The 22,881-nt window shown below is 36.1% G+C and overlaps 1 long non-coding RNA gene across 1 annotated transcript in view; it reads right to left on the bottom strand.

Moving 5' to 3' along the window:
• Positions 1–3,518, bottom strand: part of LOC115297081 — a 142,634-nt gene extending 139,116 nt beyond the window's left edge. The window contains exon 1 of the long non-coding RNA XR_003911256.1: positions 3,415–3,518. This is a non-coding gene — a long non-coding RNA (uncharacterized LOC115297081). The remainder of the gene's footprint in view (positions 1–3,414) is intronic.
• Positions 3,519–22,881: the final 19,363 nt, after the last annotated feature.

The raw sequence follows: 22,881 nt of genomic DNA on the forward strand, positions 1-22,881 counted from the left end.
TACAAAAAATTTAATACATCAGTCCATAAAACAAGGCTCATTATGTGTGTGTGTGTCTGTCTATATAATGTATTCACTACATTATATAGGAAGAATATATATATAATCTTTATATTTTTGTGTATAGGTATATTTGAATATATAATCCATATACATATACTCTACATACTCTAATTCTCTAGCCACAATGCAACTAAATGAGGAATAATGTAAAATAAACTTTTGACAACTTCTTATGAAAAAGTTCACACAGAAGAGTAAATGGAATGAAATACTTGTATGCTTCAGTTGTCTTTATCTGTTATCTAACTCATAGTCAATCTTTTATCCTCTATATACCCACTCCCACCTGAATTTTTCTGAAGCAAATTCATTCCATAATATTTGTAACTCTATTTAAAAAGAGTTTAATATATAACCAGAATACCATTATATATTTCTTAAAATATATAAAAATTCCATGAATAGCAGTGTTCACCTTTCCCCCCAATTATCTCATATGTTTTCTTAAGTTTGTTCAAGTCAAGGTCCAAATAAGGATAATGCATTGCATTTCATGAATGTCTTTTAGGTCCCAAGAAGATACATTATTAATATTAAGACCCTATAGGATTGAGATTTTAAAACCACACTTCCAAATAACTCATAGGTCACAAAAGAAATGATAATGAAACACTAAAAAAAACTTATAACTGAACAATGAGCAAAATACAACATAGCTAAAACTTTGAAATGCAGTGAAAGCTGTAATTGGGGGGAAAAATGTACCCTGAAGGTACATTATAGGTGCTTATATTAGAAGAAGAAACGGTGAGTCTACGGCCATACCACCCTGAACGTGCCCGATCTCGTCTGATCTCAGAAGATAAGCAGGGTCGGGCCTGGTTAGTACTTGGATGGGAGAAGAAGAAATGGTGAAAATTAATGATTTAAACATCCAATCTAAGAATGGGGGGGGGGGGGAATGATAGAATATAAACAAAGAAAGCGGACAGAAGATACATAGAAAATAATAGACTGTTGAAATAGAAAATTAAAATACAACACAGGATCAACGTGCAAGAATAAAGACAGCTCCAATTCTTTGACACTCATTCATTTGAGAGAAGAAATCTATTTCCCTTCTGCTTGAATCTTTGTTCTATGACTGGTCTAAAAGTATGGCAGAAGTGATAGGTCTAGACTTTAAGAAAACTTGTGATTTCTAATTCCTATTTCTTTGTACATTCTTAGACTTCCAAACTGCAATGTTTTCTTCTACCAGTCTCAGTACTCCACTGGCAGGGCCATGTGGAGAGGCCTTCTGCTACATGGTTAGGGGGAAACCCTTCTCAGATGAGCCTTCCAGGTTTCCTTGCTCAGGCATCAGACAATGCGTGAAGCAATCCTAGACTCTAGACCACACTAACAACCCACTGAATAACACCCCGTAAACCTAGTCAATACCACAAGAAGCCAAAGAATGACTCTACCTGAATTCTTAACCTGCAAAATCATGAGATCATGAAATAGTGGTTGTTTTAAACCAGTATGTTTTGAGAGTAGATTGTTATACAGTGAAAGATACATGGGAGCAACAAATAAAGCCAAAAGTTGGCTCTTTGAAAAGACTAACAATTTTTTTATACTCTCTAGTGAGATTTGTTTAAGGGAAAAAAATAAAACCAAGAAAATGAAGAAAAATATATTAAGAAAAAAAAGGACTGTGTATCAGACTATCTAAAAGGGAGATGACTCTGGATTAAAGCCACCAGGCAGGATCAGGACACTCTGATGTGGTACAATGGTACTTGGTTGAGGTATGTTTTCTTCTACCAGTTAACTTTGCACAAGTTATTTAAATCCATTAGACCTCAGTTTAATCACAAAACAAAACAAAATAAAAAGCTAGAGCTCCTTCTATAGGTGTGATTTCTTGATGTGACTTTCAGCGTATGTTTAGTCTCTGCTATTTAAAAGAATTGTACTTTGAAAATGGTGGAATTTAAAGCAGGGAACAAAGTAGAATTCAGAAAGGAAACAACCATTTTTACTAATTCTTCTCTGCCTAAGGTGAAAAAAATGGAGAGTGATAGGATTTTTTTTTACAAAATTTGCTATGTATACTCAGGACCTTCTCATGGCAATAAAGTCAATAAAAATCTGCTGAATTAAATTCACACAAACACACAAAAAGGCTTTTGCCCAGTACGGAAAATTGCATATTAGCTAGTTTGATAAACATAATGCCTATAATTTAAAAAACTAATTTTTACTTTTATTCCATAAAACACTGTATACCAAACTCTAGTTTTTGAAAGATTTTCCAAGATTTGAAGACTCACGCAGACAACTTGTACAGTGAGATGATGTGGAGTTCAGATGCTACTAAGTACTTATCAAAAACATGGCCACAGCTTCTATCTTGCTCTACTTTTCAACAGTAACTTAAAATTTTCCTAAGACCTGAGAAATTACTTATTTCCTTCTGAGGGTTATTTAACAGGGAATTTAGCTAATGAAGTTTTTATCATGTTAAATCTTCACTGATATTTTGGAATGATTTTGAAACATATGGAAAGAGGGGGTGGGAAGGGCCACAGTTCTATCAAAATGTTCTAGCTTGTTACCTTAGATAAAACAAAGAGCTGCATCATGTTTTTACCTTAGTTTCTAGGGAGGAAGTTTATTAGCTTAAATGCCTTTTCAAATGCCAAAATAAGCTCAATTCTGAAATTTGCTATACAATAGGCCAATTGACATAATGAACAGGTTATAGGGTTCCAATGGAAAGATTAGGCCTGTCTAAAAAAGGGTATCATTAAAACATTTAAATTTTATTTTAAATTAGCAAAGTCTTTTCACTTAATTGTTTTCTAATGAGGATAAACATTTGCATGATAAAATAGACATTTATGGTTTAATGTACACAGTCTAAACATGAAAAGCATCATACTCATTAACAGATACAGATTGATCTTTCTCTTCTCTGAGACATTATAAAAACATCCTTAAAAGAGATAGCTATGTAATATGACATATTTATGTAAGAGTTCTCCACATTCTTATTAAAATTAAGATTCCTACATCAATCATACCCTTTACCCATTACTATTTCAAAAAATAAAAATCAAAAACCCTAGCTCTATGCTTTTATTTTCAGTGTTCTCTTTATCTTTGTGAGCTAGCCAGTTACCTGCTATAAGACATTAGTAATCCCTTGCTTTCCAAGTTATTTTTAGGGTGTTTTAGCTTTATTAAGATGTCCCCCAAATGCTAAAACATTAAATATTGAGTTTTTCTCCTCTATGTCCATCCCAGAGATAGGAGAGTCCTTGCTTCAAACCTCAGTGCACACATGTAAACACAATTACTCAAAACAAGGCAACAAGTGAGAAGCAGGGTTAAAATAAGAACTCAGACAATCTGACTCACAATCCAGCATTCAACTCCCTATAACTTGCTGTTTTCCTTTGTCCTCTTTGCTGGGAACCAAGATACTTGTTCTTTAGCAGGGTGTTTCTGCTGCAAATCCACTAGCTACTGCATTATGCAATGAAGTCAGAAGCCTGAGCTTGTGACATCAATATAGGTTGCTATGGTAACTCTTTCCATAAGTATTACAGGTTCATTGTGGGCTCAAAAAAGAGGACTTCAGCACAGTAGCAAAATAGCTGGCATTATTCAGCCTAAATTATAACAATAATTGATGCCAAAAAATGTTTTATACTAGCTATAACAAATACAGATTTTTATGTTTATGCTTTGTGTCATTATTGAAAGTCATTTTTCAAATATGTTAATTTTTTAAATGAAAATTCTCCAATAGAAATAGCAGTGCTACTGACCTTCTGAAATAACAGCTCCACAAGATCTAGGATGAAGAGGGTCTCACTGTAATGTAGTTTATTATTCCATGCCTTGTGTCATTCTAGAAACCAAGTAATGCTCTTCATTATCTGTTTTGAGTTCATTCATAATAGCATGATTTAAATAGTTTTCCCCTTCCAGAAATTATAAAAAGGTTCCATGGAGTTGCACATATGAAAGCAATTTTAGGGGGGACGTTTTCCCAGGGAATGTGTACATTTTTAGCATAACAATAAGAAAGATCACTTTTTATTGCACCTGTTCACCCTTATTTCCCTGGAATATTGTTGCCAATGGCTCAATTCAAATGATTAAATTCACTGTAGGAATTATTTAGAACAAATTCACCATTAATTAAAAAAAATTTTTAAGGTTTATTCAGTTTTTAAGAGACAGAGAGAGACAGAGCACTAGTGAGTGAGGGGCAGAGAGAGACCGACACAGAATCTGAAACAGGTTCCAGGCTCTGAGCTGTCAGCACAGAGCCCTACACACAGCTCTAACCCAGATACTGTGAAATCATGACCTGCGCTAAAGTCAGCTGCTTAACCCACTGACCCACCCAGGCACCCCACCATTACACTTTTTAAACCCAAATTTGAAACACATGGCTGAATACTTACAAAGCCTGAATTTCTTTCTCCCATAGCTTCTTTTTGTTTATCATCCAGCATCAGCAGCATGAGGATCTTAGTTCAATTCTACAATCATGCCTGGGCTAGGCACAGCAGTTCCATGCATTGGGTTTTAGGTATAGATGTAAGAGACATCGTCCCTCCCATGAAAAGCTCGTACAGCTAATAGCAACAGCAATACCTAATAATATTTACTGAATACCTGCTGTGTGCTAGACAGCACACTAAGCACTTTTCATTCATTACCTTATTTAGTCCTCACACTACAGTGAGAGAGGGAGGTACAGTTATCCCCATTATACAGAGGAAAGAACTGAAGCTAGAAAGTGATGGCCACTAACCTGAAGTCACACAGTAGTTAGGAACATAGCAAGTGAGGAGAGAGAAAAACTGGTGGGGGGATGGGAGGGAATTGCACCTGAGTGGCTCAGTCCATTAAGCATCTGACTTTGACCCAGACCATGATCTCGTGGTTGGTGAGTTCAAGCCCCATATTGAGCTCTGTGCTGACAGCTGAGAGCCTGCTGCCTGCTTCAGAGTCACTCTCTCTCTAAAATAAACATGTAAAAAAAGGAACACAGCTGGGATATGAACTTAGGACTAACAGACTCCAAATATTTATATGCTTTAACAGAAATGAAGGATAATTTCTTGTCACTCACTGTGGTAGAAACTGAAAATTGGATCATAATCCCACTGAGCAAGGACTACTTGACATAGAATTCACTGAAGCAGAAAGCAGATGATAGTCTTCAGGTGAACTTCATAAACACTTTCAATGACTGACTTTTCAGTTTTTGTAACACTCAGCAGTTCAGAAAGTATTTGCCTGAAGACATTTTTATTCCCCTAGGTTATAAATGAAAATATCTCTCAAAAACATTGGTTCTATCCCTTTACTTGGATTGTTGCACTGATATTCTCATATGCTCCATGCTACTCTCCTATCTTGAGACCAGATAAATAGATCAGCAATTTAACTTATAGAGTGTGTTGCATTTTACAAATTATACTAAACATTCATTTATTCAGCACAAATTTATTGAGCCACTATTATGATTCAGGCACTGTGCTAAGGGTCAGATATGACACTAGAGCAAAAAGTTGAAATAGTCCCCAAATTAAAGGAGTCTAAAAGGAGAGAAAGACATTGATCAAATAACAACAGAAATAAATGTAAAATTGGAACTGTGTCCAGAGAGCAGAAAATAAGAGATCGTAAAAATAGATAACCTAAGCATTCAACCCTAAATGGTATAAAGAGAACCGAAGAAACACAAAGAAGCAGAAGGAAGGAAACAATGAGAAGTAAAGTCTAAGGAAATGTAATTCAACATAAGACAGGAATATCAACCAAATCAAACTTGTTCTTTGAAAAGATGAATAAAATTGACAAACTGCTGGCAAGATTGATCAAGAAAACAGAAAGAGAAAGGTAAACAATATTTGAAACAGCAAAAAGAACACAGAGTTATGACAGAGACTTAAAAAGGCAATAAGATTTTTAAAAAGTAAGTAAGATATAATGAACTTTATGGCAATACATTTGGAAGCATAGAAAAGAAGAACAAAATTGATCAAGAAGAAACCAAAACTTGGATAGACATAATTACCAAAGAAATTAAATTAAAAATATAAATCCTTCCCAGATAGAAAGCATCAGGTCTAGACAACATTACAGGTAAATCTACAAAAATTTAAGGATCGATAATTCCAATCTTATAAACCTTTCTAAATAATTGGTGGGGGGGACTATCCAAATAAATTATTTTATGAGTCTAGTATAATTTCATTAAAACAAAAAATTAGGGGCACCAGGGTGGCTCAGTCAGTTAAGCGTCCGACTTCAGCTCAGGTCATGATCTCATGGTTTGTGGGTTCAAGCCCCGCATCGGGCTCTGTGCTGACAGCTCAGAGCCCGGAGCCTGCTTTGGATTTTGTGTCTCCCTCTCTCTCTGACCCTCCCCTGCTCATGCTGTCTCTCTCTCTCAAAAATAAATAAAACATTAAAATTTTTTTAAAAATTAAACAAGAGCAGTATGAGAACAGAAAAATAAAGAACAATATCTCCCATGAACGTAAACACAAAAATCTTTGAGTATAAAATCCAGCAATGCAATAAAATGCTATCTCCCTTCTCTTCTTCCAAGTTAAACCATTAGTCAATATTTTTGAATCTATCATTATTTCCTTACTTTACATTTCAGTAATAATTTCCAGTTGTGATGTTCACATGAATACACTTTCTCTCTCATACCTCTGTGCTTCCTGATAATGCTCCCTCTACCAAGACCTGCATTCCTCACTTTTTTAAAACTAGATAACTCTTACATCTCTTTCAGAAACCACCATAATCACACTCCTTCTGGCCAGACCATTTTCTTATGGTTTAACATATACCAGTTTGTGTAAAGTATTTTATTGGGTGTCTTTCCCACGAAGAACCATATGGTTACAGATCATATATTTTCCATCTTTTAACCCTCAGTTATTAATAATATTTGCCTGGTACATCGTAGGTGTCTGGAATGGAGCTAAGCCTTTCGAATCAAATTCATTTATAACGTTTGTGCTTCTACCACATAGTCTTCTAGACTAATTAGTAGACTGACTTCCATTCAATATTTTAGTATCACCTAGAGTTTATACTATCCATATCCTTACATTTCCCATAACATTTATATGTAAATTTTGTGTCAATTTTTTTTAAGTGGGCCCCACTGCAGAGCCTCGCATGGGGCTTGAACTCACAACTCTAAGATCAAGGCCTGAGCTGAGATTAAGAGTTGGATGCTTAACTGAGTTCCCTAGCTGCCTATCTGTGTCATTTCTTACAGATACTTTTATGTGTTCTTTCAGCTTTTTTTTATTCTTAAAATTGTTTATAGTGTTAAGGCGTGCAAAGTGATTATTTGATACATGCATATATTGCAAAATGATTACCACAATAAGATTAGTTAGTTTTTTTTGCATAGTTAATTTTTTGTGTGTGGTGAGGACATTTAAGACCTACTCTCTTACAACTTTCAAGTATACAATACAGTATTCATCATTATATTCATAACCATGATATCCCCAGAACTTATTCATTTTATTACTGGCAATTTGTGCCCTTTGACCAACATCTTCCCATTACTCTACAAGTTAGTCATTGATTTCTACCAATCTGTTGTCTGTATTTATGAGTTAGGATATTTTAGATTCTACATACATGTAAAATGACCCAGAATTTGTCTTTCTCCATCTGACTTATTTCGCCAGCATAATTCCCTCAAGCATCATCTGTGTTGTCACAAATGACATTTCCTCCTTTTCTACAGCTGAATAGTATTGCATTGTATATATGAACACCACATTTTTTTGGACACTCATCCATTGATGGAACATATAAGTTGTTGTGAATAATACTGCAATGAACATGGGGGTATAGATGATTCTTCAGGATAGTGACTTCATTTTCTTCAGATATACACCTAGGAGTGGGATTGCTGTCATATGACAGGTATATTTTCATTTTTTGAGGAGTCACCATGTTTTTCGTAGTTCCTGCACCAGTGTACGTTCCCACTGGCGGTGCACACAGTTCCCTTTTCTCCACATTCTCACGAGCACTTGTCATCTCTTGCCTTTTTGATAATAGCAGTTCTAACAGGTGTGAAGTGATATCTCATTGTGGTTTTGATTTGTATTTCCCTCATGATGAGTGATGTCAAGCATCTTTTCACGTACTTGGCAGTTTGTATGTCCTTTTTGGAAAAAAGTCAGACCCCTTCCGGTCCTTTGCCTGTTTCTTTAGATTATTTGGTTTTGTGGTTGTTGTTGTTGTTGTTGCCACTGTGTTGTTATAGAAGTATGGGTTCCTAATGTATTTTGGATACTAACACTTTATCAGATAATGGCTTGCAAATATTTTCTCCCATTCCATAGGTTATCTTTTAATTTTTGGGTGGTTTCCTTTGCTGTAGAAAATTTTTAGTTTGGTATAATCCCACTCGTTGATTTTTGTTTTTGTTATTTGTGCTTTTGAAGTGTCATATACAAAAAAAAAACATTACCAAAAACAATGTCATTGAGCTTTTCACCATGTTTTCTTTTAGGAGTTTTATAGTTGAAGGTCTTACATTTAAGTCTTTAATTCCTTGCAAGTTAATTTTTATGAGGAGTGTAGGAAAGAGGTCCAATTTCATTTTTTTGCAGATGAATATTCAGTACCCCCCAACACCATTTATTGATGAGACGCTCTGTCCCCATTGAACATTCTTGGCTCTCTAGTCAAATATTAGTTGACATTATGTGCATGGATTCATTGCTGGGCTCTTGAGTCTATGACATTAGCCTATGCATCTGTGTTTCCATGCAAATATCATACTGCTTTGATTATTACAGCTTTGTAATATAGTTGGAAGTCAGGACGTGTGATTCCTCTATCTTTGTTCTTTCTCAGGTTTGCTTTGGCTATTTTGGTATTCTGTGGTTTCACATGGATTTTAGAACTATTTTCTCTCTTTCTGTGAAAATTATTGGAGTTTTGATAGGACTTGCATTGAATCTATTCATGGCTTTGGGTAGTATGGACATTTTAACAATATTGGCTCTTTTGATCCATGAACACAAGATGTCTTTTCATTTATTTGTGTTTCCTTCAGCTTCTTCTCATAGTTTCCAGTGTACAGACCTTTCACCTCCTTGGTTAAATTTATTTCTAAGTATTTCAGTCTTTTTGATGCCACTGTAAATGAGATTGTTTCTTTCTTTCTTGGATAGTTTACTATTAGTGTATAAAAACACAACTAGTGTGTGTGTGTTTGTGTGTGTGTGTGTGTTGATTTTATAATTTAATCAAATTCATTTATTAGTTCTTTGAGGTTTTGGTGGTGTCTTTAGGGTGTTCCAAATATAAGATCATGTCATCCACAAGCAGAGACAATTTTACTTCTTCCTTTTCAATTTGGATCACTTTTATTTCATTTCCTTGCCTGATTTTCTGGCAAGGACTTCCAGTGCTATGCTGAATAGGAGTGATGAGGGTGAGTACACTTGCTTTGTTCCTGATCTTAGACTTTAGAGGAAAATATTTCAACCTTTAACCATTGAGTATGATGTTAGCTATGGGCATGTCATATATGGCCTTTATTATGTTGAAATACATTCGTTCCATAGCCACTTTATTGAGTCATTTTATGATGAAAGGATGTTGAATTTTCTCAAATGCTATTTTCTGCTTCTTTTGAGATAATTATATTATTTTTATTTTTATCATTCATTCTATTAATGTGATGTATCACATTCACTGAATAGCATATGATGAACCATCCTTACATCCCAGGAAAAAATGCCACTTGATCATGATATATAATCCTTTTAACTTGCTATTGAATTCGACTTGCCAGTATTTTGTTAAGAACGTCTGCATCTTTATTCATCACACATGTTAGTCTGTCCTTTTCTTTTTTCATAGTGTCTTTATTGGGCTTTGGTATCAGGATAATGTTGGCCTCACAAAATGAGTTTGGGATTGTTCCCTCTTCTATTTTTTTTTTTTTTTTTGGCAAAAAGTTAGGCAGGATTGGCATTAATTCTGTCACAGCAGTTTCATGGGCGCTGACTTGCCTCCCTATCCTGTCAGCCAGAGGATGTACTCCTTTAGCTGCCCAGCATTTCTGGCCAGGCTTCCTGTTTGGTGGGGCTGGTGCCTACACTAAGCCGTTGGGCAGAGACAGTAAATTTCTTCTCTGTTCATGTATGGATCTAGAAGGGACTCTGAGGTCAGAAGAGATCTATAGTTGGGGACATAAAGCAGGCATAACTGCTAACCAAGAAGCCCAGCCAGAGAGAGCCACCCATCTTTATCCTTAAAGCTTTACTTTTCATATCTACCCAAAATCATAGTATCTATATTCCATTTCTATACCAAGCTTGATTTTAGACTTCTGCATTTTTTGCTTAATTCAGAAATTCAGGCAAGATTTTGGGAGGTTTCTTCTTCAAGTTTTTATTTAATTCCAGTTAGTTAATATCCAGTGTTATATTAGTTTCAGGTACAAGACAGTGATTCCACGCCTCCATACATCACCTGGTGCTCATCACCCATGCTCTTTAACCCATCCCTCCACCCACCTCTCCCCTGTCAACCATCACGTTGTTCACTACAGTTAAGATTCAGTTTCTTAATTTGTCTCTCTCTCTTTTCCCCTTTGTTCATTTGTTCTGTTTCTTAAATTCCACATGAGTGAAATCATATGGTATTTGCCTTTCTCTGACATATTTCGCTTAGCATTATACTAACGCCATCCATGTTGTTGCAAACGGCAAGATTTCGTTCTTTTATGGCTGAGTAATATTCCATTACGTACATCTTCTTTATCAATTTGTCAATCTTATGGACACTTGGGCTGCTTCCATATTTTGGTTATTGTAAATAATGCTGCTCTACACATAGGGATACATGTATCCCTTTGAATGACTGTTTTCATATTCTTTGAGTAAATATCCAGTAGTGTGATTGCTGGATCATAGGGTAGATCTAATTTTAACTGTTTTCCAGAGTGATTGCACCAGTCTGCTTTCCTTTTTCTCCACATCCTTATCAACCCCTATTGTTTCTTGTGTTGTTCATTTTAAGCCATTCTTACAGGTATGAGGTGATATCTCATTGTGGTTTAGGATGACTTGATAGTTTTCCAGTTGTATTCATGGGATGAGGTGAGCCTAGGGTCCTGCTACTCTGCCACCATCTTCTTTCTGGGAGGATCCTTTCATAAATCTTATTTCGTGCCTGTGGAACCACCCATTTGGCTTCTACCACACTTAAAATGCAAACTTCTTTTAAATTTCCTAATTCTGCTCTCCTAAAATCCCATCTTTTATCTCAGCTCAAAAGCCTCATCTCCCTCATCCAGTCTGGCTCCCGGTTGTATCCATTCTTTCAAATTTCCCCTGCATTTTCTTTCTGCCCTTCTCTTTGCAACTAACCACTTCTGAGCCCTCATCACTTCATGCTATAGATGTCTCAATAACTTCCTGCAATAACTCTTTTAACCTCTATGCTGAGAGGTCAAAGTGCAGAGAACTATAGATTTACTTCCTGAAACATCTAAATCTTTAACTGGATCACCACTGCAGCTCCCACAGCACCCAAATACTTTTGGTCACTCCTGCCTGAAAGTTGAAATGTTAACTCTTTAACTTGACATACCAGGCTTTTAAAAATCTGATCACAGCCTAACTGTTCAGTCTGGAGCCATCACTCTCTGTAGGAATTATTCCCCCAATCAAATACATGAATTACTGGTCTCTAAATATGCATTTTACTTTTCTTTCTGCTGTTTTCATGCCATGTCACCACTAGAATGCCCTGCCTCTCTTCCCTATCTTCCTTTACTTTGTAGAATTCTAAATATATTCCTAAGCCCAGTATGAGTTACTGACCATACAGTTGTCTGCCCTTTTACTTGTGTGTATGTATATATGCTTTATCTTCTCAGCTAGACTGTAAGCTTCTTGAGAGAAGAAACTATATCCTCAGTCTACCATGATATAATATAAATATGGTGTTTAGTTAGTACTAAACTGATGTCACATCCCAGAACAATATGAACTTACTCAGTTGCTCAGGAAAATATTTGCATCACTAATTGTGTGACATGGCTTCCTTTGAACATTACAGATTCAGACTTGTCTTTTTGTTTTACTAAAATCCCTTAAAACAGTAGAACATAGAATAAGATTTTGTTGCTTGTCTGTGTTTCCAAGACCACATGGTATTGAGGAAAAATAATGACCAGCTGCTTCATTCAAAAAAATAAAAATAAAAAGATAACAAAAATAATCATTACTCTAAGTAAGGGAAATCCTTTGGGTTCTGAACCATCTAGATTGGCTTTAAATTCTGAGGTGTTAGTTCATCCAATTATCCTCAAATATTTGTTGTATACCTACTATGTGTTAGGCACTCTGTTAGGTACTGTTGAGGATACAAAGATTATTAGCTTTAATTTACAGAAGTGACAAGTGTAATATACTTATATATAATTCTGATCCAAAGTAGGGTATGGTCATAAAAGTGGGACTAAAGATAAGGATTTAGGAATCATACATATAGAGGCAACAATGAAAGCACTGTAAACAAATGACACTGAAGTTTTGAGGGAGGTATAAAGATAAAAGAGAAATGAAGACTAAAGAGGAAAGAAGTTAGAATAAAATTTTATATCCCTATTCAAGTTGTATTCCATAGAATGTCAACTCCTTAAGAGTAAAACTTTAATCTTGTTTTTGAGCAACACAAATACTAATAATAGAGAAAATAACAATGGTAATACTAAATAATATTTATTGAGTGTTTATTATGTTAGGCATTATGCTAATTTTCCATTCATCCCTCAAAACAATCTTATGAATTTGGTATTATTCTCAACATCTCCATTTTATGGATGAGACCACTGAAACTCAGAAATATTCAATAATCTGCTTAAGCAAATTCTAGATTTGAGGGGTCTTACCATGTTCAGAATTTACCTTCTTAATCAATATATTTTGGTCAACATTTTCAAAGACTACATCTTCTCATGTGAGTCAAAAAACAGATTTGGTATAAATTACCAAGAAATGGCATTCTTTAAGCTTTTAGTTACTCTCATGTGATCTCAGCTTCTTGCCCAATGTCAATCCCAACATCATTCTATGCTTAGATTCATCCAACAGACTAAAATAATCCATAAACCCTGCTGTTTGAGAGGAAAGTGAATAGGAAGACCAGAGAAAACACATGGTTATAGCATGGTAGAGGCTTTTGGATTTGTACTAGCAAAATAAAACTCAGTGATACTGTTATGGATTGAATTGTGTCACTCAAAATTAAAATGTTGAAATCCTCACCTGAGGCTTCTAAGGATGTAACTTTATTTGGAAATAGGATCTTCACAGAGATAATCAAGTGAAAACACACCTGATTAGATCAAATGGACTCCAATCCAGTATACCTGGTGTATTTACACCAATGAGAAATTTGGATATATGAGCATTCACAGAGGAAAGACTACATGAAGAGGTACAAAGGAGAACGCTATGTAAAGATTTAAGCAGATAAATAATTTATCTATAAGGCAATAAATATTAAAGATTTCCAGCAAACCACCAGAAGCTAAGAGAGAGGCCTGGAACAGATTCTCCCTCATAGCCTTCAACAAGGACCAACCCTGGCAAGACCTTGATCTATCATTTCTACCCTTCAGGACTGTAAAACAATAAATTCCTATTGTTTAAGTCACTCAGTTTGTGGTACTTTGTTACATCAGTCCTAGGAAATTAATATGTATCTTCAAGAACTCTTAGGATAAATCTAAGCCTCTTGCAAATGAATAAAGCAATTTCCAATGCTTTCTTCCATTGGGGTGCCAAGTTAAGAAAGCCAGTTCACAATGAAAATAGCTGGATCAAACTTCCACCTGTGATTTTATAGTCTCATGGGGAACATTTGCAAATAATTTGACATAAATATTAGATTTTTGTGTTTCCTAATTTGTTAATATGTTTTCTGAAGAGAATGATTTTCTTTCTGCCAGAAACTGAACACCTGATTCCTAAGAGACCATTTACACTTTTTGTTTTGGACTTCCAGACACATCTAGATACTCAGAAAAAATTGTTTACCCATTAGTTCATAGGTCAAATTCACATTAAAACATTCTCAAATATCAAGAAAATGTTTTTATTTTAATAAAAGTCAACAGCTTATCTAACTGCTTATTTTAAGGGGTCTGACGGGAAGTGTGGTAGAAGATCCTTATCTGAGGTTTTGAGAAGCTAAAACAAGGCATGAATCAGAGTAGGGAGCTGTATTCATAGCCACATTCCCAGAGAGTATACAGAACTAAAAGTTTAAACATTTACTATGTTCTTGAGTAAACTGAGAATGTGAATAAAATATATCAGTGTGGAACATCACAGTCCCCTGAGGGGAAAAGTCATACACAAATATGCCCCTGTAGGCTTACTTTTCCAGACTACTGGCTTGAGGGACATTCTGAGCCAGCAGAATGGTCACTCCTGTGTGCCCTTGGGGAGAAAAGCATGGTCTTTAGCAAAATCTAACAGAGTCACTGACCCTGTTCCTGGACCTGATATGCTTTCCTTCCTCCCTTTCTACCTTGCTTCTTCTTTCCTTCTTTCCTTTTCAGTATAAGTATGTTTTGTTGTTGTTGCTGTTTTCTGTAACAGTAATGCATGTTTGGAGTTGTAAAGGACCCCCATTGTTTTGCACACAGGACTATCAAAATGAAGAAGCATTGTGAAGCAGCCATCCCATTTCTAATTTTCTCAACTCTGAGTATCAATTTAGCCGCATAACATATTGGTTGGACATTGGTTTCAAAGTCAAATAGCCCTTGTTTTAAGACCTCTCATTAGCTGTATACAACTTTAGGAGTAGTACTTGACCACTCCGTGCTTCCTCATCTGTAAATTAAGGATGATCATTGTACCTCCATCATATGGTCTGAGAATAAAACAAAACAAAACAAAACAAAAAAAGATGGTGTCTGAAGAGCAGATAGCACGGGGATAACCACTTGGTGAATACTTAATAAATGTAAACTAATAATCATAAAGAAAAGTAATTATATGACATTCTGGAAAGGTCAAAACTACAGCAATGGTTAAAAAAGAAAAAAAAAAAGCAATGGTTGCCAGGGAGTTGGGGGAGGGTGAGTGTCATGTGAGGGTTGAATACATAAAACACCTTTTGGAAGGTGGTAAAACTATTCTGTTTGATACTGCAATGGTGGATATATGACATGTATATCAAGATCCATAGAACATTCTAGTATAAAGAGTGAACCTTACTGTATGCAAATAAAAAAATTTTTAGAGGTCAAGTATCACATGATGCACTGTAGAATGTGATAAAAGTAACCATATTACAAATGTGAGAAATAAAGCCAATCATATTACAAATACATAAAGCAACCTTACCTGAAGGGGTTGGGGGGGAAGGTGACCTAAGTAATTTTGGAAATGAATGGAGTCTGTGAATTAAAGGCAAAACAAACTATATATTAGCACTGTGTCCAGGTGAATAAAGTTGTTTCTTATGGGGATATGGTTACTTTTGATACTGCTGTATATATACACTGGAATTGAACAAATAAGTAATGAGGTGCTGGATGTTGTGAGCCAGGTCTCTCAGTGTTGCAATGGAAGATTACAGACAGCAAGGGAGGAGGCTAGAATGAGTCATGTGATAATGGATTAGCGCTGGAGACATCAGTATGAACTCATGTCTAGCTTAGTATAGACACAGGTGATTACATACAGAAATAATTTAACTATGCATATATGAATAGGCTGATATCCATACATGGAGCTCCTTGCTCTGTCAGTGGACAGAGCCTAGAAGCAATGACACCTCAGTACCAACAAGCCCACCTACCATCTAGATCTTTCCTCTTCTCTTCTCTTCTCTTCTCTTCTCTTTTCTTCTTTTCTTTCTCTCTCTCTCTCTCTCTCTCTCTCTCTCTCTCTCTCTCTCTCTCTCTCTCTCTCTCTCTCTCTCTCTCTAAGCAGGCTGCACACCCAGTGCAGAATTCAATCTCACTGATCATGAAATCATGACCTGAGTCAAAATCAAGAGTCAACTGAGCCACCCAGGTGCCCCTAAATCTTGTTTTCTAATACCTCTTTCCAATAAAGAGAATCAGGGCTCCTTGGAGAAAGGGCTGGTTCTAGGACTAGGGCAGTAAATATATAAGGTGAGCTCAGAGAATCTTAGAGTGCCAGAAAATAAGGAAACACTTATTTTAAAAAATGATGGTGTACACAAAGGGACATAGTAGACAATTAAAAGGGCCCCCTATAGTCAAAGCTGCAAAATTTGAGCAACACAATACATTAAGTAGTATTGGCTTATAATCCAAAATAAAAAGTAAATTTTTGATTCCATACTGATACAGATAAGTAATTGAACAAATAATAAATAAGGGAGAATAAACAAATCTTCCACACAGAAGAATTATAAGTAATTAGTGTAGGTACTCTTCTCTCAAGGGCATAAAGTGTAAGTCCCCATGGTGACTTCCTCCCACAGAGTGTAATACATATATAAAGGGAAAAAGAGTAACTTTACAGTGGATAAACCTCATAATCACAAACTCAATCAGTTGGTCAAAATAAACATCAACATGATGAGAGTATGTACTCTCGATATGTGATGAAAATGGCACTCTACCTGTGTGGTTTTCCTCGCAAAAACCCATAACCTGAGTCCCATCCTGAGAGAAACATCAGACAAATACCAGTTGAGGAACATTGCACACGGCAGTATAAAATCAACCAGTATTCTTCTAAACTGTCAAGGTCATCAAAAATAAGGAAATGTTGATAAACTGTCACAGCCAAGAGGAGCCTCGGGACACACGGGGACTACATGTCATGTAGTATCCTGGGGTAGGGGACCCTCAAACAGAAAAAGGACATTAGGTAAAAATGCAAATAAATCAAAATAAACTATAGACTTTAGTTAAAATAATCTATCAATATTGATTCAACAATTGCAAACAAATGTAATATACATGTACAAATCTAAGATATTAATAATAGGAAAATAGGTATGGGATATAGGAGGATACTGTACTCTCTTAAAGTCATTTAAGATTTCAAATTTACTTTAAAAAAATACAAAGGAAGAACTATTATAATAAACCTAAATATAATAACCATATTACTAAGTATTAATATTTTGGAGGGGTAAATAATTAGTACAAGAAATATCTGACATATACTAGGACATTATTAAACTTAAATGTTTTTAATCATTGCTCCACGTAACCCTGATCTAATTCTTATACTTTATTAAACTCATATTGAATCTCTTCTTAAAATTAGACCCTTGTTGAACTGGATCTGATACCTTCAACAATTTTACCACCCACCTCAATTTGCTTACAAAGAAATTTTGTAGATGTTGGTGACTTTTCTTTTCTTTTCTTTTTGAGAGTGTAGGTGTGTGTGAGCAGGAGAGAGGGGTAGAGGGAGGGATGGAGGGAGAGAGAGAGAGAGAGAGAGAGAGAGAGAGAGAGAGAGAGAGAGAGACTCCCAAGCAGGCCCTATGCTCAGCATGGAGCCCATTGCAGAACTTGATCCCACAACCCTGGGATCATGACCTGAGCCTAAATCAAGACTTGGACGCTCAACTGACTAAGGCACCCAGGCACCCCTGTCAGTACTTTAATATCCAATAGTCAGTTCCTAACATTCTAAATGCCCCATTATTTATAAATCAAAGGATAAGTTGACCTTTTTAATCAGTAAAATACTACCCAAAAAGTTAGAGGTCCATGACAAATTACATTGACCTACTAGCCACACAAATCCATTCATGATTATTTTTTCTAATAAAAGTAGATTTTACATCATTTGTGCCTCCTGTCTTTAATTCTTTGCTTCTGAAGTCAGAATTTACATATATAGTTTTTTAAAGTAAATCCTTTTCTAACAAACTTCACTGTGGATAGTACATTTTATATAGCACTATTTTCTTTTTAAAGTGTGGAGATACTAACACAAGCTATAACAGGACAACTAAAAGACTTATTTAAGCAAAATGATTTTTAAAACAGTCATATAATAGTCTCCTGTATACTTCCAGAAAACTTCTCCTTCCCTCCCTACAATATGGAAATGCACATATCTGGGGGGGTCGGGTGGGGCTGGATGGCTCAGTCAGTTAAGCACCTGACTCTTGATTTTGGCTTAGGTCATGATCTTGTTTCTTGAGTTCGAGCCACTGCATTAGGCACTGAGAGCATAGAGCAAGCTTGGGATTCTCTCTCTTCCCCAGCCCTGCATTTGCATACTCACACACTCTTCCTCTCTCTCTCTCTCTCTCTCTCTCTCTCTCTCTCTCAAAATAAATAAAAACTTTAAAAAAATTTTTAAGAAATACACATCTCTGAATCAGTATTTTACAAAGACTGTGCTTTGGTTGGCCTGAAGGTAGATAATGACATAGAGAGATGAAAAGAAATAGTAAAGACAGTTGAGTCCCCACCATCACATACTGTCATGTCATAAATCTCCCAGTTAATATTCTTGGAACTTGCATTTCTAGATATGATATTAGCATGACATAAGGATAATTTAGTATTTTATGGTTCTTTACAAGGTCCTAAAACATATAGTGACAATGGCTTTTGACTCAGATGGGGCATGTGGAAATACAGAAGAAAGTAGACCAAGAAATCCTACCACTTCTCAAAGTGCTCAGAACCATTAAGTTCAAAGCCAACTCATTTACTCCTGAACTCAGTGGGCTTTTGCTCCATACCAAATGTCTCCATAGACCTATCACCTGGAGCCACCTTTAACTTACATTTTGAGGATATGGACCGTTATTTGATCCAGTATGGGTATTCCCTTTGCTCTTAGTAAAATATAAAGTGATCTGGTAACTTAGTGATCAGCTCAGTGCTCCTGGATGCGGAGTGCAGGTTTTGAGAGAAATGTAAAAAGCAAGTGTAGCCAACTTATAGGCCTTGTAATTTTTAAATATATTTCATAATTCATAAATCTTACAAAACTTTATGCACCTGAAGGTTTGGAGTTTGAGGTCTGTGTTGAGTGTGTGAGTGAGCATGTGTATGGGTATGTGTGTGGTATACTGGGGTGACTTTTCATGCATACAAGTCAGTTAAGGTAAAATGTCAGAAGAACTTATGCTATAATATGATACTCAAATTCTTTCAACTATAGTACTTGTGACCATAGCCAGGTGTATTTTATCAAATCACATGGACTTAATTGAGATAAATATATTTTTCATTTATTTAAATTGATGTTAGTTAACATACAGGGTAGTCTTGGCTTTAGGAATACAACCCAGTGATTCATATCTTAATATGACACCCAGTGCTCATCCCAGCAAGTGCCTCCTCAGTGCCCATTACCCATTTCATTCATTCCCCCACCCACTTCCCCTCCAGCAACCCTGTTCGTTCTCTGTATTTAAGAGTCCCTTACGGTTTGCCTCCCTCTCTGTTTTTATTTTATTTTTCCTTCCCTTCCCCTATGTTCATCTGTTGAGTTGCTCAAGTTCTACATATGAGTGAAATCATATATCTTTCTCTGACTGACTTATTTCACTTAGCATAATATCCTCTAGTTGCCTCCATGTATCTGCAAATGGCAAAATTTCATTCTTTTTCATTGCTGTGTGTGTGTGTGTGTGTGTGTGTGTGTGTGTGTGTGTGTATACAACAAACATTTAGTTGTTTGATACTTAGGTTCTTTCCATAATTTGGCTATTGTTGGTATTGCTCCTAAAAACATTGAGGTGCATGTGCCCCTTCAAATCAGTATTTTTGTATCTTTTGGATAAATACCTAATAGTCCAATTGCTGGGTCATAGGGTAGTTCTATTTTTAACTTTTTGAGGAACCTCTATACTCTTTTCCAGTATGCTGTACCAGTTTGCATTCCTACCAACAATACAGAAGGGCCCCCCTTTCTCTGCATCCTTGCCAACATCTATTGTTTCCTGAGTTGTTAATTTTAGCCATTCTGACAGATGTGAGGTGGTATCTCATTGTGATTTTTATTTGTATTTCCCTAACCAGGAATGATGTTGAGCATGTTTTCATGTGTCTGTTTGCCATCTGGTGTCTTTTTGGAAAAGCATCTGTTCATGTCTTCTGCCCATTTCTTCACTGGATTATTTGCTTCTTGGGTGTTGAGTTTGGTAAGTTCTTTGTAGATTTTGAACACTAACCTTTACCCAATGTGTCATTTGCAAATATCGTCTCGTCTCCCATTCCGTTGGCTGCCTTTTAGTTTTGTTGATTATTTCCTTCACAGTACAGAAGCTTTTTATCTTGATGCTGGGTCATTTGAATTTAAATGTGAGAATAAGATTACTCACAAGAGAGACGCTGGACCCCGCTGGAACCATAAGGCAATGTGGTGTCCATTGCTGCCACCACAGTCTGCCTAGAGCTTTCCCTATTTCTCTTGTACTGTAAGGCAAACTGAAGCAAAACTCTTTGTATTGCTCATGGAATTTAATAAATGAAATCTTATATTTGCTTATCTAAATGTCATTCTCTACTTACTTTGGTCTCTTTAGTTCTCTTTCTGTGGCTTTTCCAGGGGAAAAAATATTGAAGTATGCCACATTATACCACATAAGCAATATGTAAATATTTGAAAATGTTTACCTATTTTAATTCTCCTGAATGCATGTGAGTTTTTTTTTGAGAGAGGGAGAGGGTGCAAGGGAGCAAAGGTCAGAGAGAGAAAGAGAGAATACCATTTAAGATGAGAGGGCGTGAGAAGCGGGACACTTGGAGTGAGGCCCGTGGTCACCTGGAACAGAGCAGAACACAAGCTTACCCGAAGCAGGGCTCGAGCTCACTTGACCTTTAAAACACAATACTGTGCTTTATGTTTGGAGAAAGAGTGTGGTCCAGTTAGAGATGAATTTTGACTCTGATCTTTTCTGAAGTGACATTTTAGAATTGATACGTAATGGAAATGAACTTTCTTCAGTGTATGCTTTTAATGCAATCTCATTAATGTGTTTTGCTTATTTTCTCTATGATAATAGTATATAATTATCTATACTTATTATTAAGACCATCTTAATAGAACTTTTATTAAAACTGGAAAGACATAGACATAATAATAAGACACACTGGAAATACTATTTTAGTGACAGCTTTATAAAGAACGTACTTTTCCTTAGAAAGGAACTCTGTACAGAATTATTTTATATGAATTTCATTCTAATAAAATCAAAGTACACTTTACAAATTACTATGTAAAGTGACACATTCTAGTGTGTTATTTCTAAATTTAGTTTTATTTTCTTCAGTGAAACTATAAGTTTGAAACTCTCAAGTTCAAGAAATCACCTGGGTGGCTCAGTCAGTTGAGCTCGGGTCATGACCTCACGGTTCGTGGGTTCGAGCCCTGCGTCGGGCTCTGTGCTGACAGCTCAGAGCCTGGAGCCTGCCTCGGATTCTGTGTCTCCCTCTCTCTCTGACCCTCCCCTGCTCATGCTATCTCTATCTCTCAAAAATAAATAAAAAACATTTTTAAAGAACTTTTTAAAAAATCACCTGAAAAAGACCAAGTGAAGATGAGAATGACCAAATTCTTTTCTTAATGGCAAAATTCAAGCACTGTCAAATGAGACTCACTATAAAGGCATTTCCCCTCCACCATTTTAGCCTCATTTCAGAAATATGGTAAATAGTTGCCTATTTATCTGACAAAGCATACGGTGACAAGACACATCTTGTTCTGTGACTGGATGAACAAGATAAGCTAATGAAACTCTTCCACATGTAGGTGGTATTCCTACTGACATTATTCTTGAGCCAGTGAACCTTCCTTCCTACACTCAAGTAGAGTGTCCTATCTTGCTGACAGCTTTGACCAGTTGAAGATCATATTTGACCTTGTAGCCTGAAGAAAAGTTTTTTTTTTCTTAAAAAGGAATGGACCTTTGCCTTCTGAATTTAAGGACACACAAGCCCATTTTCCAGAAAGCAAATTATTGCAAAGAGGAGGCTGTAGGTGAGAAGGGGCCATGGTGAGACGGAAATACCAGTGGGGTCCTTGGGATGGGACAGAGATCTGGGGCATCATCCACCGGGTATTTATTTCATTTCACACCAGGGCTTCACAGAATCACTTTAGGACAGACTGAAGTATTAAACAGAGAAGATTATTTTCACTATGTTCTTAAGAAAAAAACTACTGAGTCCTTTCCACTTGACTCTTCTGGCATAATTGCTTTGTGCCTTCATCTCCTTGGCTCAAAAATGGGAATAATAAGATCAAACTCATGAGGCTGTTTCAGGGATTCAATTAGCTAATTCAGCTGAAACACTTAAAATTGTACCTGGAACACATTGCTCATTTGGTTGATGATAGTTGTTATTGCCGCCGCTGTTGCTGCTGTTACGATAGTAAACAGCATCCAACGCGGACAGGGCACCATGTGCATAGTTGTAGGGCTTAACAGAATCTCTACACCTGAAACCTGTAAGTAAGCTACATGCTAGAAACACGCAAGTTTGCTATGTTTTTCCTCAGAGCATTGTGAGACACATTTCATAATTAAGCACATCTTTGTCCACTTCTAATTATTCAGGAAAAATTTTGTAAGTCTAGTTTGATTTCATATATTTTAGGCGACTGTGCTTGAAAATGCCTTGAAGATCAAAGAAGATAGAACCAATAGAGATTAAGGGAAACTTTGTCCACTTTGGTAAACTGTTTACAGAACGGGTGACAATATGCTTCTCTGCCCCTGAGGAGTCCCCTCCTGTGAGTTCTCTGGGTCTGGCTATGGGACTTGCTTTGGCCAGTGGAATAATAACAAATGTGATTCAAGGAGCAG

The sequence above is a fragment of the Suricata suricatta genome, chromosome 7 (assembly GCF_006229205.1).
Source record: "Suricata suricatta isolate VVHF042 chromosome 7, meerkat_22Aug2017_6uvM2_HiC, whole genome shotgun sequence".
Lineage (NCBI taxonomy): Eukaryota > Metazoa > Chordata > Mammalia > Carnivora > Herpestidae > Suricata > Suricata suricatta.